The 17,618-nt window shown below is 42.1% G+C and overlaps 1 long non-coding RNA gene and 1 pseudogene across 2 annotated transcripts in view; both read left to right on the top strand.

The window, feature by feature from the left end:
* Positions 1–17,618, top strand: part of LOC117707754 (uncharacterized) — a 464,176-nt gene that overhangs the window by 283,677 nt on the left and 162,881 nt on the right. Inside the window, exon 1 of one of the 2 annotated variants that reach the window (XR_013109765.1) lies at positions 10,491–10,508. The exons of the other annotated variant lie outside the window; for it this stretch is intronic. This is a non-coding gene — a long non-coding RNA (uncharacterized LOC117707754). Of the gene's footprint in view, positions 1–10,490; positions 10,509–17,618 lie in introns of those variants that run through there. 2 annotated transcript variants of the gene reach the window in all.
* LOC117706818 (small ribosomal subunit protein eS26 pseudogene) lies at positions 16,456–17,232 on the top strand (annotated as a pseudogene).

The raw sequence follows: 17,618 nt of genomic DNA on the forward strand, positions 1-17,618 counted from the left end.
GAAAAAAAAACGGTCAGCATCCCTCAAAATTGCTGCTTAAAGAATCAGCTCAGACATGCCAGTGTAACCATCCCACAGATGAATCAAATGTGTGAACAAACACTACTGGACAATCTGTGACGTGACATTTACCATAAAGCTTCATGTCTATGATAACGGTATTCAGTCCTGGCATTTTGGAGTTGTTGTTCACTGAGGAAGGATCAGGCATCTCTGTGGCTACTGCTGGGATCTGCTGATGTTTCTGTGTTTGAGGCTTGTAGATGGGTCATGAAAGGTAAGGCAAAAGCTAGTGTTCAAAGACAGACACAAAGGGCCTAGGAAACAGAAACCCAAGTCGAAGCCACTCTTTTGTTTTAAAATTTTACATCTATTTATTTGTGAGGGTGCACATGCCATGGCATGCACACAGAGGTTACAGAGCAACCCTGGAGGGAGTCATTGTTCTCCATGTGAGCTCAGGGGATGGAAGTCAGTTGTCGCAATTTGATCTGCTAAGCCCTCTTGCAGGCCCATGAAGCTGTTCCTCTTACCATGTTAAAAAAAAAAAAAAAAAAAAAAAAAAAAAAAAAAAAAAGGAACACAGTAACTTGGACCTTAGTTCAGACAGAAAGAAGGTACTTACAGTCTCTCATACTCCCATTCTTGAAAAGGTAACACTGAGAATCATGTAGGCAACACTAAATTGATCTTCTACAGTTAGTGGCCAGCTAAATCCCAGAAGACCATACTGAGAGGCTTCATTTAGACTGGTGAGTTAAGAGATCACAAAGGAAGTGTAAGCCAATCCCACATCACATGTATCTGTTTCTATAGCCATTACTTCTCTCATGCCAGAGCACGCTGTATGCTAGGAAGGGCTCAAGCTACGGATACAGCACTTCAGTGTAGTTAGTGACAAATTTTAAGAGACAATAAAAGAGGTTTTTTGTAATCTTAATATATACTTGGAAAACAAATTGTTAAACAGCTGTCATGACTTAGTAGATTTTTTATTTTAAATGTGTGTATTTTCTGCTGTGTACTCAGCTACGTGCTTGGCTGTGACTAGGCCGTGTCTTCCATGTGTCAGTCATATAAGTTATGCCTGGGCATAGGCGTGCGACTCATCTCAAGGCTTTAAGCAGTGCAGCAGTGTGCCTGATGGAACATCCTCGTGTTAGAATAGTCATCTTTTCTGAGCTTAGCAATAAGCATTTGGTCCATCTGACCTGTGTCTCTTGGGGATGGTTTGTCAAAGTCAATGATACTCAGATACGTGAGAGCAGTTGTTGCCTTGCTACCTAATCTGTAACCTGGGGCCCTCCCTAAAGACTTACAGGGCAAAGCTTAATTGTTGTATAGAAGACCACTTACTTTGTGAATGGATCTGACAAGGTAACCCCAGGATCTGTGCTATATGCAAGGTGGACACACATTATGGAGTATGCCAACAATTTCTCTCCAGTTCCAACATCACAGTTACTCAGAATTAGCTCTAAGACTCAAGAAGAGCAAGGGCAGCCTGTCCCCATTTCACCTACTTTTCTTTTACATGCCATGGCACTTTAATGTTCTGCTGTGACATTAATTTGAACTTCAAACTACTATTTGTTATACGAAATAAAGTATGAGATTTTTCACGAAGCGTCTTCCTGTGCTGTTCTTGGATCTGCCATTGTTGATCAAATCAGAGAACTGTACTCTTGTTAAGGGCTTCACAAATGCAGGAAACTTCAGAGTGGGCTAGAACCCATGTAAAAGAAAAGTTAGCTGTGGGATGCAGCACTTGAAGATCCTGGCACTGAGGAACTAGATACATGCATATCCCTGAGGCTTACTGGCCAGCCACTCTAGCCTAATCTCTGAGGCCCACTTCCCATTCTAGTGGAAGGACCTCTCATAAGACAAGGTAGATTGTGCCTGGAGAATGATACCCAAGGTCCCCTCTGACCCCTACATACATCTACACACATGTGTATACACACCTGCAGAGAGAGAGAGAGAGAGAGAGAGAGAGAGAGAGAGAGAGAGAGCTCACAACATCCAAGACATATCTGGGTTTGAAGAGGGCTGGCTTCTTGCAGAAGTAAAATTCCAGCACACTTAATTTCTTAAAGGATTGTATGTCTCTGTGGGGATTGCATAGCCATAAAAATTCTATGAAATTCAGGGAATAGAAGAGACACCCTAAGGGCTCCCATGGTGTGGTGCTCTGTAGCATTGCACCGTGCTCATCCAGAACTCTTCAGAGTCTTAATTCATTTGCACAGCCCCTGTAGAAATTCATGCCAGAGAAAAGAAGAGGAGGTTGACAGCCAGGGGACAGGATGCCAAATGGCTCATCCTTGGCAGTAGCATCTGGATGGGGCTGGACTGCCTCCGGGCTTGTTGGCCAGCAACACTCTTGCATATACAGGCAGCTATGTGTCTCTGTTCAGGAGTCCAACAACTGTGTGTGTATTTTGGTAAGCTATTATTTCGGGGCCAAGCGTTTTCATGGCATTTGTGCATCTTTTGGCATTAATTCTGTGCTTGCCCACTCCACCTTCCCACCCACTGCAGCATTTTAGATTTCTGATTTTAAAACATCATACAGAAACAGAAATATATTAAAAGACTCAAGTGGGCTTAGCCTGAACAGTACTCTAGACAAGTCATCTTCTTCCAGACAAATTAATAACACATTCAACTCTCTTCTTCCTCTTGTTTAGAGTTTTTTAGGTAGGGTTTTATAGCCCAGGCTGGACTCGGCTGACTTTCAGTTCATGATCCTGCAATCATAAATGTGCATGGTCATGGCTGGCTCCAAAGATTCCAATCTCAATGTTAGGTTGTTCTTAATTAGTTAGTAAAAACCTAATTGTAAAATATCAGATAATGCTTTAATCACTAGAAGTATAATGAAATTATTGGGTGATTTTAAAATCCAAGACTCTTTCAAGGTTTTCAGAGAAAGAGAATGATTTTACAACCTTACAGAATCTGCCACGTGTCAACCAAGCAGGTTATCAGCATCCTCAATTCTGTGCAAGGTTCACCCTCAGGACCAGTCTGCATTCTGCTCTCCAAAACAACCGACTTGACAGAGCTCACACGCTCATTCAGCTTCACCTAGGTTTGATGTTCTCTGTGTTGTCCTCTAACATAAAATGCTGAGATGAAACACCATGACCCAAAAAGCAAGTGGCGGAGGAAAGGGTTTATACAGCTTACAGTTCCACAGCACTGTTCACCATTGAAGGAAGTCAGGACAGGAACTCAAAACAGGAAAGGATCCTGGAGGCAGGGGCTGATGCAGAGGCCATGGAGGGATGTTTCTTACTGGCTTGCTTCCCATGGTTTGCTCAGCCTGCTTTCTCATAGAACCCAGGACCAGCCCAGGGATGGCACCACCCACAATGGGCTGGGCCCTCTCCCATAACAACTAATTAAGAAAATGCCTTACAGCTGGATATTACGGAGGCATTTTCTTAGTTAAGTTTCCTTTCTTTCAGATAACTCTAGTTGTGTTTCAAGTTGACATAAGACTAGTTATCACACACATATTTCCTAAACCCCAGGGATTGTTAGCTTTTCTGCTTGCTATGTATGTACTACTGAGACTGAACTGCTATCTTTATTCCCTCATTTCATCTATCTATCCATCCATCTATCTATTCATCCATCCATCTACCTATTATCTATTTTCTATCTATTTATCCATCCATCCACCATTCATCTATCTACATTTATCTATCTATCCATCTATCTATCTATCTATCCATCCATTTAGTCATCCATCTACCCACCCACCTACCTATATGTCTATCAATTATATATCTATCTACCTATCTTTATCTGTCTATCATCTATTTAATCTACCTATCATCTGTCTATCTATCTATCTATCTATCTATCTATCTATCTATCAACCTACTTTTATTTTCAGACAAGGTCTCACTAAGAGACCTTGCTCAGGCTGGCCTTGTTGCAATCCTCCTGTCTCAGCCTCCCAAGTCGCTGGGTTGCAGGCCCAGACATCAAGCCTGGCAGTTTTCTTAACACTGGTGTGAAAACTGTTGGACAGTGTGCTTTTAGCAGGTTGGTCACTTTAGTTTCTTAGGTGGCTAATATGTATGTACATACTAAATATGTGCTAAATGGGCAGGATGAGCTTGCCTTACTTCTGCTGTGTTTTGCTGCTGTCATTTGGTAGTTATCTCAATTCCATTCATATATAAGAGGGCCCTAATCATTTCTCTCAGCAGATCTTGACTATTCACCCAGAACTTTTCTTCAGGAGATTGATGGAAAGACAGGAGGTTCTCTCTAGCTTCTACTGCGCCCCATAGTTCAACTTTGTACCTCCAGAAGCCTCCCAGTGGGTCCTTGGGGTGTCACTACTGTGAGGTCTCTCATCTTGATTTTTTTTCATTCAGGGATAAATGGACACAATGTTGCTTTAATTTTTGTCTCTGGCTGTACTCTGAGGAAGAAAAAGGGCAAGTGGTTGGTAACTCCCCATGTGAAACAGAAACTTGAGGCAACCTGAACATTGTGTCCAATGACTACATGACTAAGTTGTTACTTGGCACTGCCTGTAGCAGGTAGCATCAAGGTAGCCCACTGTCTTGTTTCCAAATGGCGTTTGCTGACAGTGTCCCCACTCACCCAGAAGAAAGCAAAAGCACTGGCAGATTTAAAAGGGTAGCCAGGCTCACGTGGAGGTCTTCAGGATCCCAGTCTTGACTTCTCTAGATATATTACAAATATGCAAAGCTAACACAGTGAAGCCAGTGTCTTCTGTTATTACTACTATCTAAACAAAAAGACTGGGGACAGAGCTCAGTTAATCACATACACACAGATCTAGGCTCCATGCCCACACCACATAAACTGGGCCAAATGGCACATGCATCTAACCCCAGCACCTGGAAGGCACAGGCAGGAGAAACAGGAAGCCAAGGTCATCCCTACTACGTAGTGAGTTTAAGGCTAGCCTGGGCTACATGAGACCCTAATATCACACACACAACGCACCTTTTAAGACAAAATGTGTTCCTCCCATCACTCACCCTCTGCTTGCCAACTTGTACAGCTTGACTCTTGGCCAATAGTCACTGATACAGGTTAGCCCCTCCTGTCTAGCCTGGACTACTCCCAGAAAACATACAGGCTGGCAAAAGCTTTATATACCTATCGAAGCAGAATGGTCCTTTCAACTCTGGACTCTCACTGCTGATGTTTCCAGAACAAACTTAAACATTTAAAAACTAGGTGGTTATCATACTGTCTACGTAGTTTAACCTGTGGCTTTTTAAAAAAAAAAATGAACTTCTTTGTAATTATTGTATATGTATATAAGTGGGTGTAATGAATGTAGGCATACATACATATATCTACACACACACACAGACACACACACACACACACACACAGACACATTACTAGCAGGTGAGCATCAATTAAGCCAAGTGTGGGTTGTTTTCTTATTGTTCTTGTTTCTGTTTGGTTGTTGTTGTTGTTGTTGGTTTTTTTTTTTTTTTTTCCTCCCACACCTGGTGGGTTTAAACCCCTACAGGTCATCCTGTCAAAATACAGTGTTAGCTCTGAAATAAAATAAGAGAACAGAAATACAATCCATTAGAACTCCCTGCCAGTGTTGGCAGATTAAAAAAAAAAAAAAAAAAAAAAAAACTGTCTCAGACAGAAATATCAATAACTTTAACGCGTGCGATTTGTTAACGAGGAAGAAAACAAGCAAACTTGCTCTCCGATGACTGTCACTAATATTTATTCGTCCAGTGACTGTTAATCAAACCAAGTTTACAGTCCCGTACAGCACCTGTCACAGGTGCTGATCGCTAATCAGAGATTGCGGCAGTTTATTCTACTGCTGACAACTCGCAATTTTCCACTGAATCAGCTATTTTGTCAGGTGGGAATTATGGCATGCCACATGTGACAAAACACATCACCCTTTCCCCCCTTTTTTTTTCTTATTTTTTTTTTTTTTTTTTTTTTTTTTGCATTTTTTCAGGCTTCTCTCTCCTGCTTTCTCTCCCCCCCCCCCCTTTTTTTAGACAAACAATATCTGGGAACTCAGAAGTAATAAGGCGGAATGCATAATTAATTACCCAGCTTGCTCTAATTAGGGATGAATAAGTTGTGTCCCTCTCACAATCACAAATGTGGTGATGGGTAACACCAGTTTATGCTGTATTAACAGCAAATATGCAATCCTTCTGAGAGCACTTTTGTTGATGAATTTGATGAATGTGACAATAATTAGTGCAGACAGATGATAGCTAAATTACTACTGACAATGTAATGCTATCCTGCTCGAGGGCCTGGGAACGTGGCAGGGACCTGGGCCTCCGTTCTAATTAATAGTCTTTTTTTTCCTTTTTTTTTTTTTTTTTTTTTCTGTTTTTTTTTTTCTTACCCCTACTGGCAAAAAAATGGGTGCTACCGGTAATTGTTTTCCTCAAAGGCTGCAGGGAGTTATCAGGGTAATAAAGTTAATTAGCAGAACAAACATCTTTTCACTGCCTTACCAGTCTGAGAAAAAGAGGGTAATTCAAGCTGCGGGAAGATATGATGATGGCGTGATAAGAAAGGAGATTTTAAAGAGGAGACCTGCAGAGGGAAGAAAGTTTCCCTGGCTTGATGCATCAAAAGAATTAGATGCCTTCCTTCCAGGTTTCAAAGTTGCTTCTGTAGAAGGGTTCGTGGCTATGATTTTGAATTTTGGAAATAAAGTTGGCATGGAATACCCCTGTCTCTTTCTTATAAGTGGTAACAGGCATATTCAACTTCGCCTTCATTTAAATGGCCTTTTGCGAGCGTCTCAAGCAGAGATGAGAGCTCAGGCATTTGCCAAGGAGAACATCGGCTGTGTAGTTTGTCCTGTAGAAGTGTTATGCTGTCTGAATATTTAGAGAAAAGTAAGAAATTGCTAAGCAATTTCCATTAAATAGCACTTGTCAATCCTCATGTATAAATTAAGTTTAATCTTAGGACTGGATACAGCTCACTCGGTACAGTGCTTTTGTAGCATGCAAGAAGCCTGGGTTTGATCCCCATAAAATGGATCCGCAAGGCAAAGTCAGTCCAGCAGTTGGGAAGTGGAGGTAGAAAGATCACTAGCTCAAGGACATACTTTGCTACACATACTGAATTTGAGGCCAAGCTAGGCTACATGCGACACTGTCTCAGAAAAAGGATGGTGATAAAAATATATGCTATCTTAATCTAGGTTTGTAATCTCCAAAATTGTTTTTTCCCCTTTTTCCCTTTTAAAAATTTATTTATTTGTGTGTATTTGGCAGGGGTCAAGTTGGTTTTTTTTTTTTTTATTTATTATTTTATTTGCATTGTATTTTGCCTGCATAAGTGTCCATGTAACGTGTGCCTACACTGTCTGTGTAGATTCTCCGGAGTTTCAGAAGTTGTGAGCCACTGTTTGGGAGCTAGAAATTAAACCTAAGTCATCTGGAAGAGTAGCTAGTAGTCTTCACCGCTAAGCCACCTCTCCGTCCCTTCAAAAGTTATTTTTATTAAGACATTTCAGTATTACCCTTCATGTCTAGTGCAGCAGTTTGGATAGACAAGCACTTGGACCAAAGGAGACCAGTTCAGCCCACACTGACACTACAGCTTTCTTCAACCTGCCCACACACATTACTTGACTTGAGGAGATGCAAACAGCATCAGTCCACCAGGTATTTTGCAGACTTGGCATGTTAGCTTTCTCCCTGTAAAGAAGTCTTCAAGACTTTTTAAACATCAAACGCATGAAACAATTGCTTAGCATCAAGTAAAGTGCTCCTGGACAGAAGCCTGAAGCCTTCTAAACCAACGCCATGAGAAACTATTCTTGGTATTCTTGGCAATCCATTGCACCACAGGTTCCTCACATGTGTGTGTAAGGATGCTAACGTCTTGTCAGAACAAGTGGATGACTGTTTAGTCCACAGCTAGGACCATAGGAGCAAGTATTGAGTTTTTCCTGTGTTTGACTAGCGGCATGGCACTAGGCTGGCTGTCCAGTTAAGAGCCCTTTATCACTAGATGGGACCAACCTACTGGCAAACAGCCTTTCTTCCTGTTTCATTAAGGTGCTGTGCCAGAGGCCTCTGTTGACCAGGGCAGAGTGAGGGCGGACAACTGACTTTGAACCAGAAATCAGTCGAGTGAGCTCTTTCTTTGCTCAGTGGCCAACCTCTCTGTCATCTTGCTGATCTTCTGTGGTCTCCTGAGCCATCCCATCCCAATAGTGATATCGCTGCCATCACTATTGACACAAAAGAAACCTTGTGGGCCGAGAGATGGATCATCAGTTAAGAGTGATTGCTATTAGCAGGGTGAAGTGGTGCACACCTTTAATCCCAGAACTTGTGAGGCAGAGGTAAGTGGATGTCTGTGAGCTTAAGGCCAGCCTGATCTACAGAGTGAATTCCAGTACAGCCAGGGCTACATAGTGAGGCCCTGTCTCAAAAGAAACAAAACAAAACAAAAAAAAGAGCATTTGCTACTCTTGTAAGGTGTACAAGTTCAGTTCTGAGCACACACATCAGATGGCTTATAACTGCCTGTAATTCTAGTTCCAGGGGATTCAACTCTTTTCTCTGGCTTCCGAGCAGAGCACACACACAGACACACAGACACGCAGACACACACACACACACACAGACACACACACACACACACACACAAAGTTTTAAAAGACCCCATGTTCCCACTTGGCAGAAACTGTCTCAAGAAACCAAGAAACTGCATCCACTCAATAGACCACATGTCTCTAGTCAGAGGCTAGAATTGCAGGGTTGACAGGAAGTTTCTGTAACAATGACTGAAATCAAGCCTTTGGGATTTTCCTAAGTTGATTTATCAGAAAAATTGTCAGGCTAACGACATCCACAAATCCACATAAATCAAGAGACTACAGATACATGTAATTCAGTCTGGTTAATTCCAGTCCATTGCACACGACAATAAGTACATTAAAGTAGAAAAGAAGGTATAACCACATTTGCATCGTTAGGAAACTCTGGAACTGGGGAAGCCCATGGATTGAGAACCTCATTGTGTAAATATTTTGGTCATTTGATTGATTCATGAGAGAAGACAGCATGTTGTACAGTCTGTTCATTTGGATTCTCCTTCTGAAATGAAACTCACCTTTGCATCTAGTAAACAGGATGAAATTACACCAGCAATAATAAACTCGTGCACATACACTGATTAAAAAAAAAAAAAGATGCTATAGAACTCTCTACTTTTTCTGCAAGATTTTTTTAAGCCTACAGTTACTTGATATTCCTGAGCAGAGTATCATGCAAGGTGCACCTGATTCCCCTAGCTTCCATGATCATACAGAATGATATGGCTATACACAAGATTTTTTTTCAATCTAATATTAGAAGATCATAATGAGGAATCAAGACTAGAACAAACTTGCTCATGCACTAGGCCAAGTTTCTCAGGGAGAGACGGAAACAAACACACAGAGAGAGATACCTTCAATCATGGTTGGAATTACTATTCTTAGCTTTTAAAACTACGAAGCAAAGATTTTAGCATAGAATCAAACATCCTTAATATGAAAACTCTACACCTACAAGATACCGACGGTGCTGGCTGCTTTTATGTCACCTTGACATAAGCTAGAGTCATTTGAGAAGTGGGACTCTCAGTGAAGGAAACACCATCAGAAGGTTTATTAATTAGAGATTGATGGGTGGGTGTATAGTCCATTGGGGGCAGGCCCACCCCAAGGCAGTTGATTCTAGGTAAAATAAGAAAAGTATAGTGAGCAAGCCATGTGGACCAATCCGGTAAGCAGCACTACTCCATGGCCTCTGCATCAGTTCCTGCCTCTCGCTTCCCACCTTCATTTCTTGCCATGACTTCCCCCAGGGATGAAGTTTGACCTGGAAGCAGTAAGATAAAGTAAACCTCTTCCCAAATTGCTTTTATTCATGATCTTCTACCACAGCAATCAAGACCTTATTTTCAACAGCTTATAACAGTTATTTTGCTGCCATGTGAGCTAATAAATAATTATTTATATATTTATTTACAAGCGCATATGTGAGTGCATGTATGTGTGCACATGTGTGCACCTGTGTATGGAGTCCTACAGCAACCTCAGGAGCTGTCACCTTATTTGAACCATGTTTGTAATTAGCTTGGGCTACCCTGATTAGGCGTGGCCTGGAAGTCCTAAGTGCACACCTGAGTCTACCTCCCTAGCCCAGATTACAAGTGCACACCACTAGGCCTGGCTTTTTAAATCTGGGCTTTAGGGATCCAACTTAGATCCAAGGGAAGCATTTTTACTCCCTGACAGGTCTTCCTAGGCCAGAGAGCTAATAAAATTTAATGAGTTTAGTTATCAAAAGAGAAAACCTATGAGAAATCTAATATAAAATTAATTTTTTTCCCTAGAAATGAACTGGAATTTTTTTGAGAGTCCTTTGAGGCCTGCACGGATATTCCCATTCCTTCTTCCCGAGTCACCACCTACTTCAGTGGAATATAAGGTATTTCTTACACTTGATTTTAGCCAAAAGGAAGGTAGTAATCAAGAATTTCCTTGTGGAAAGTGATGTGGTGGTCAACCTAGATGCTTTCCAAGGCTGGTGGAGAATTTACACTTGCCTGGGTGCTCTGACATGCCAGAAGCCAGTAGGAACCATCTGGTATTCGGAACCTTAAGGGGTTCCCCTCACTGGATGGAGATGAAAATTATACCTCTAAGTAAATAATTGTACCAAGCATTAGTTCGTTTGCAAGTCAAAAGGGCTGACTGAATGTGACTCTGAGTCAGGGCCTTGCCTGGCATCAAGTGAGATTCAAGTCTCTTTTCTTCCTTTTTAAAAAGGAAGAATGAATTTAAAATGTCATTACATTTTTATTGATTAATTTGTAGCAGGTAGGGCACACATGCCACAGTGTGTATGTGGAGGTCAGAAGCTAGTCTGTGGAAGTTGGCTCCCTACTTCCACCATGTGGGTAGTGGGGATCGAACTTCAGCCCTTGGGTATGGTATCAAGAGCCTCTGCCAGCTGAGCCATCTCTCCACCCCTTTATCTTTTCTCCTGAGTCATTGTCCCCAAGCCTGACAGAGTCTCAGTCCCCAAGGGCTCTGTACTTTTCATGCTTATTTGAGGAATATTACATGCATAGCCAATTATCATGAATGAGAAAACAAGCCATGGTCTCTTTTTTTCAGACTCCACATTACAAAGTTACTTGATTGTTGTCTGTCATAGGAATTCTCCCTCGCTCTATGAGATCGCTCGGCACTAATGACAGGAGACCGTGTGCAAAAATCTGTTTGTACACAAGGTGGTGATGTTAGCAGCTGCCATACTTTTATCCTGCTTAAGAACACAAGAAACAACAACAGACTGTCTCCCTGAGTGATTGCCAAAGGGCACATTCAGTCATTTGTCATGACAGCCAGTCAGCATGTGTCAGAGAGGCAGGAGGGAGAGAGGGCATTGCAGGCAGGAGATCAAGCCCAGAGAGCAAAAGAGTTCTTGCCCCGAGTCAGCACGTTGCTAGCTTGGCCTGTTACCCACAAAATGTGGAAGCCCACAGGTCCTGATTCCAAATGCAACTTTATAATTGAAATTTATCTATTTCCAGATAGATGTCCCTGAGATAGCCTTCTCCTCAAAGCCCTCACCTGACTGGTCTCTCCTTTATGCATCTTACACATGGAAATTCAACTTATACTATACTAGTATAATTCAGAACCATTAAAACATCAAGGTGTTTTTTTTTTTTTTTCTTTTTCCTCACAAGGTAAACTGTTTGTCACAGAAGCCCAATGACCTGAATTCAATCCCTGAAACTCACACAAAAGCTAACGGAGAAATACAACTCCACAAGCTTGTCCTCTGGCTCGCCCGCACGTACATCATATACATCCAACATAAGAAGCATAAAAGGCTTTAAAAGTAAAAGTTGAATCTATGCCATAATTTCACTTATTCCCTAATCAACAGTAAAGTGTAAACTGATATATGCTAAACCTAAGCCTCATGTTGATAATGTCTACCCAGACACAAGTAATTAGAGGTACTTTATATTAGGTATCAAAGTCTACCTCTTTGGCAGTAACACGAACCTTTTCCTGTGTCTCTTCTGGAAGGTGGATGAGTGTGACCTTAGGGAACAGGGTCTGGTGGACAGGAGGTGGACAGCCTGTGCCAAGTGAACCAACATTTACAAACTTTGTTTTCAGCTTTAAGGTTCACTCTCCATGGTGAAAAGAGGAGCAGTTGTTATTTGAAAGCTAAAAGGAGAAATAACTGTTGGTAACTCGGAAGGACGAAACTTCTGTACAAAGAGAAGTAGCAAACAGTATCCAGTGCCGTCTATAAACTGTGGCCCTGGCTTCTTGCCCTCGGCTCTGCTCTGAGCTGTTGATTGGCTTGGGCATGCTGTCAGCCTCCTCTCACCTGGGAGAAGTGATATCTTATCAAAGCCCAGACAGCTCCCCTTCACAACAGACAGATAACGGGGCCTTTCAATTTATCATACGGAAGTCTAAAAGAACCATGGGAACGATTGGTCAGCGGACAGCTTGACAGACAGCTTGACAGCCCTTAGAGCATCATGGGAAATGGTTGTCAGTTAATTTTCAGAGCAACCAGAGAGATAACCTTCAGAATGGGAAGGAAAACAAAAATCTGAATATTTGTATATGATCCAGCAGCAGGCCAACAGTGTTCACTGAGGATAATTGTGTGAGCTGGACAGTTGGAAACAGAGTTATCAAAGCTGAGAGGTTCCCGGGAGGCAGGAGTACCTTCATCTCTAAAGTGGTCTTTTACCCCTTTATTCTAACATCATTAGAAACATACATACATAATATGGGGCTCATGACACAGGCTAAGTATGCATCCAACTACTGAGACTGCCCTGGTTTTGGTCAGCTGTCCTTCAGAAAGTACTGCCTATGTGTCATTACCAAAGCATAGTCTGTTCATCACAGCTCTGAGCAGAAAGCCCTTTATACCGTGTCACACAAGTCCCATTTTGTACTCTGGGTTAACTTGGCCCTGGAAGGTCACAGCCACCTTCATGGGGGAAAACAAGTCAAAGAGACCAGCTAAAGAATTCTGAAGATAGCATCTGAGTCTAGACTTTCTCGTGTGATCACGCAGCTACTGAGTGAGTGAGTGAGCAGCACTGAGTGCTAACTGCACCTGGAGACCTGAAGAAGGAGGAAGAAGAGGAGGAAGGAAGGAGGAGAAGCAGGGGGGGAAGAGTTGGAGGAGAAGGAGGAGGAGGAGGAGAGGAAAGAGTTGGAGGAGGAGGGGAAGGAGGAGAGGGAAGAGTTGGGGGGGGGGAAGAAGAAAGCCCAAGTTTGAACTTGCTCGTGGTTGAGAGCCAGAGGAGTCAGTTAAGTGTGAGTTTGGTGAAGAGGTCAAGCTGGACCAAGGCTTCCGGCTGCTGAGGTGAGGCCTGAACTCAGTGGTCAACCGATCTCCTGCTTGTGCCCTCATGTGTGCTATATATGCCCTAACTGGAAGAGACACAGCCTGAAAAAGAAAAAGTAAGCACTCTGTATTTACACATTTGCCAACCTAAAGTCACAGTGTGATTTCAGAGGCAGTACAGAGGCCAAAGGCAGCATCCCCCACCATCGGAGGGACCCTGACACCACCTCAGGCCCTCAGATATATGAGTCACTTGTTTTCAAAGCAAACCCTCAAACTCCTTTTATTTACGACAGTATCTATCATCCTGAAAATTCAAAAGAATAATACAAAGACCCCTGCTGTCAGTTAACAGTTCGCTGCATTTGTGGTTATCATGCCTGTTTCTCCACCACATGTATATAAAAATACTGTATTTTAAGTCATGTTAATAGTGAGAAGTGAGGTGAGATCTGTGTCTGGCTTGTGTTTGTACTCCTCCGTGAAGCCCAGTGATGCCTTTATATATTAAATATGAGGGGCAACGGATGACACTGAGTGTAAACCTCAATCTTTGACTTGTAATTTTCTGGATGTGTGTAAGTTGACACATATCATCCTTTAAAACATGTCCTATGGCTTCTAAAATGTTCATCTCTCGGCTGACAGGGTAGCTCGGCAGGTAAAGGCCCCTGCGGACAAGCCCGATGATGGGAGTAATTCCCAGAATCCACACTATGGAAGGAAAGAACCAACTTCCATTGCCCTCTTTCTTAAACACACACACACACACACATACTGACACTAGAGCATGCCTCCCAACACACACACAAATAATCAATCAATCAATCAACCAATAAATAAATAAATGATTTTAAAAAAAATGAGTATGTAGCATGAGTGTGGTGGTGCAGCCCTTTGATCCCAGCACTTAGGAGGCAGAGATCTCTGAGCTGGAGGCCAGCCTAGTCTGTAGAGTGAGTTCCAGGACAGCCAAGGTTATACTTGGTCTCAAAAAAAAAAGAAAACAAGTTTTTCTTTCTAAAATGTCTGCTCAGTCTATGAATAAAGAAATTATAGTGGAAATGTTACATGGGGTTATAGAAATGCTTCAGGGGATGCAGGGTCTTTGTCTTGCTCCAGGACAAACGCTTTAGCCCTTTGCGTTGGACAAGAAAAGCGAAGATTTTCCTGGAAAACACTCCAGCACTATCGCCACCACTGGCACCGTTAGACTGAGCGACACTTTGGGAATAGCAGTGCACATTCATGACTCACAGACCAACACAACCCTCCAGACCCAGAAGTGCAGTGGCCAGACCATCCAGATGGGTTGTAAGAATGCCTAGTGTCCTCCCAGGGCCAGGACGCCAGTCAATGACTTAACTATTAACAACCACATGTTCTAATGTAATTCTTCACAAGAAGACACAGTGTTTGAGGGGAAATGTGCATGTTCAGTGTGCAAAAGACAGACCAAAACGTCTGGGCACCGCCCAGGCAGATTTAATAGGTGGGCTGACAAAAAAAAGAAGACACATTGTACTTATTTCAAACTGGGACAGCAAGATGGGAGGGAGATGTGTCATAATTGATCCATGGACCATATCCAAGTGGCCACAGAGTGGCTGGATTCAGAATTCCGAATCAGAGCTGTGGTTAACATGTCTTTTCCTTTCCCTGTCGAAATAAACTCATAAACATGGAGTCTTAACAGATCCCAGATGCAGCTCCTTGTTCACCTGATATGAATTAAGTTTCATTGTTAAAGACTAATATAGTCATTCAAGCTGACTAAATTGGTAAATATAAAGCTGGCACCAAGTGGCTCATTATATATTTCGTAGTAACAGCAAAATGTGCTGTCTGGAAACAGGATACATCCCGAGAACTCCAGTCAGATTCACACTTTTCACAGAAAGACATTTGCAAGCTAACGATCGCACAAAAATCATGAAGTGGGGGGAAGCTCCTAAGGCCCCCACACTTCACTGATGAGGTTCAGATTTGCTGAGGGTTGGAGAAGTTTTCTTCAGTGCTGTAGCCATTGGTAAGGTGTCCATGTTTCTGTAAATAGCCCCTCATCTGTGCTCCTGGAAGCACCCTAGTTAAATGAATTAAATCACCAGGGAAAAAAATTTTTAAATGAAAAACAGAAGTGGGGGTTGGTTGAGAAGGATTTAGCAGAAGAGAGGTTGGTGGGGTGGGGAATGTGGTCAAGATACATATGTACATATATAAAAAGTCACATGAAGCCTGTTATTATGAATAATTAATATATACTAATAAAAAGATTGTTTAATGCAACAAAAGAATGATTAAGCATCATAAAAACATGTCATTTGTGGGGTGTTGCGCCCCACAGCCTAATGTCAGCATCCTTGAGGCAAAGGCAGATGGTTCCCTGTGGGTTTAGGCCAGGCCGATCCACATAGTAAGTTTCAGGCTATCAGGGACTGCACAGTGAGACCCTATCTCAAAGGAAAAAAAGGATGTAACTTAGAAAATGTTCCATAGGCATCCTGGCTGTATTTTTGGATGTATAAAGTGAGCTGACTGTTGAGCTGCTTTGTGAGAGGCCTGAAGTCCTATCACTGATAGTTGCTATGTGAGCTGTGGACTGCCACATGTACCCAAAGCAGATGACACTGGTGATTCCCTTCAGGGCAACCAGACATCTCTGTGACCACATGAGAATGTTAGGTTTTGTTGTTGGTTTTTTTGGTTTTTTGTTTGTGTTTGTTGTTGATGTTGTTTTTTAATTTTCTTTCTTTTTTTTCTTTTTGGTTTTTTTGTTTATTTGGTTTTGGTTTTTGGGTTTTTTTTTTTTTTTTTTTTTTTTTTTTTTTTGGTTTTTGGTTTTTATTTTTAATGCCAGCTCTCCCTTCCATGGAAGCACAGATATGGTACTTCCAGTGCGAATGAGTCTGCATTCTTTTACTTTGGTTTTCAGACATCTTAACCAAATTCCCTAGATCGTGGCATCTTTCAACCCCCAAAGCCTTTCTCTTTCTCTTCTTTTATTGCTGTGTGCATGTGGACACACACATTTACGATGAGGGATGAGCATGCCCCATGTGTGAAAATCAGAGGACAACTTTTTGGAATCCTTCCACCTGTATGTGGGTTGGAAGGGCTGATGTGGTCGAATGATGAGAGCACTTGCCCACTGAGTACTGGGAAATCGTTCTGATTCTAAGAGCTTTTCTTTAAAGGACCCTACTTCACAAAAACGCAGTGACGTTAGGTTATTTTTAGTTATTAAAAATTATGATTAGGGCTCTTTCGAGTGTTGGCTCCAAGATGACCAATAAAAGAATAACGGTCGTGCCAAAAAGGGCCCTGTGCAGCCAATTCGCTGCACAAACTGCATCCGGTGCGTGCCCAAGGATAAGGCCATTAAGAAGTTCGTCACTTGGAACATTGTAGAAGTGCTCCTGTCAGGGACATATCTGAAGCTAGCGTCTTCGATGCTTACGTGCTTCGCAAGCTCTATGCTACGCTGTATTACTGCGTGAGTTGTGCCATTCAGAGCAAGGTCGTCAGGAATCGATCTCGTGATACCGGAAGGACCGAACACCACCACCACAATTTAGACCTGCTGGCACTGCACCACAACCTCCACCAAAGCCCATGTAAAGAGGTGATTTCATAAGGGTGGAAGGAAAAAATGCCTTGGAAAAATAAAATGGAAGTTCTACTTAAAATTTAAAAAATAAATAAATAAATAAATAATTCTGATTGGGACAGTGAAAAGTGAGTTTAAGATTTCAAAATTCAGCTGGGTGTGGTGAGGCATGCCTTTAATCCCAGCACTGGGGAGGCAGAGGCAGGGGGAATCTCTGTGAGTTTGAGGCCAGCCTGGTCTACAAAGTGACTTTCAGGACAGGCAGGGATATAAAATGAGACCCTGTCTCAGAAAGAAAGAAAGAAAGAAAGAAAGAAAGAAAGAAAGAAAGAAAGAAAGAAAGAGAGAGGGAGAGAAAGAGAGAAAGAGAGAAAGAGAAAGAGAGAAAGAGAGAAAGAGAGAAAGAGAGAAAGAAAGAGAGAAAAGAAAAGAAATTCTGCTGGGAAGGTGGCTGGATATAAAATCAACTCAAACAAATCAGTAGCCTTCCTCTACTCAAAGGATAAACAGGCTGAGAAAGAAATTAGGGAAATGACACCCTTCACAATAGTCATAAATAATATAAAATATCTTGGAGTGAATCTAACCAA

This window comes from Arvicanthis niloticus, chromosome 4, assembly GCF_011762505.2.
Source record: "Arvicanthis niloticus isolate mArvNil1 chromosome 4, mArvNil1.pat.X, whole genome shotgun sequence".
In the NCBI taxonomy this organism is placed as follows: Eukaryota; Metazoa; Chordata; class Mammalia; order Rodentia; family Muridae; genus Arvicanthis; species Arvicanthis niloticus.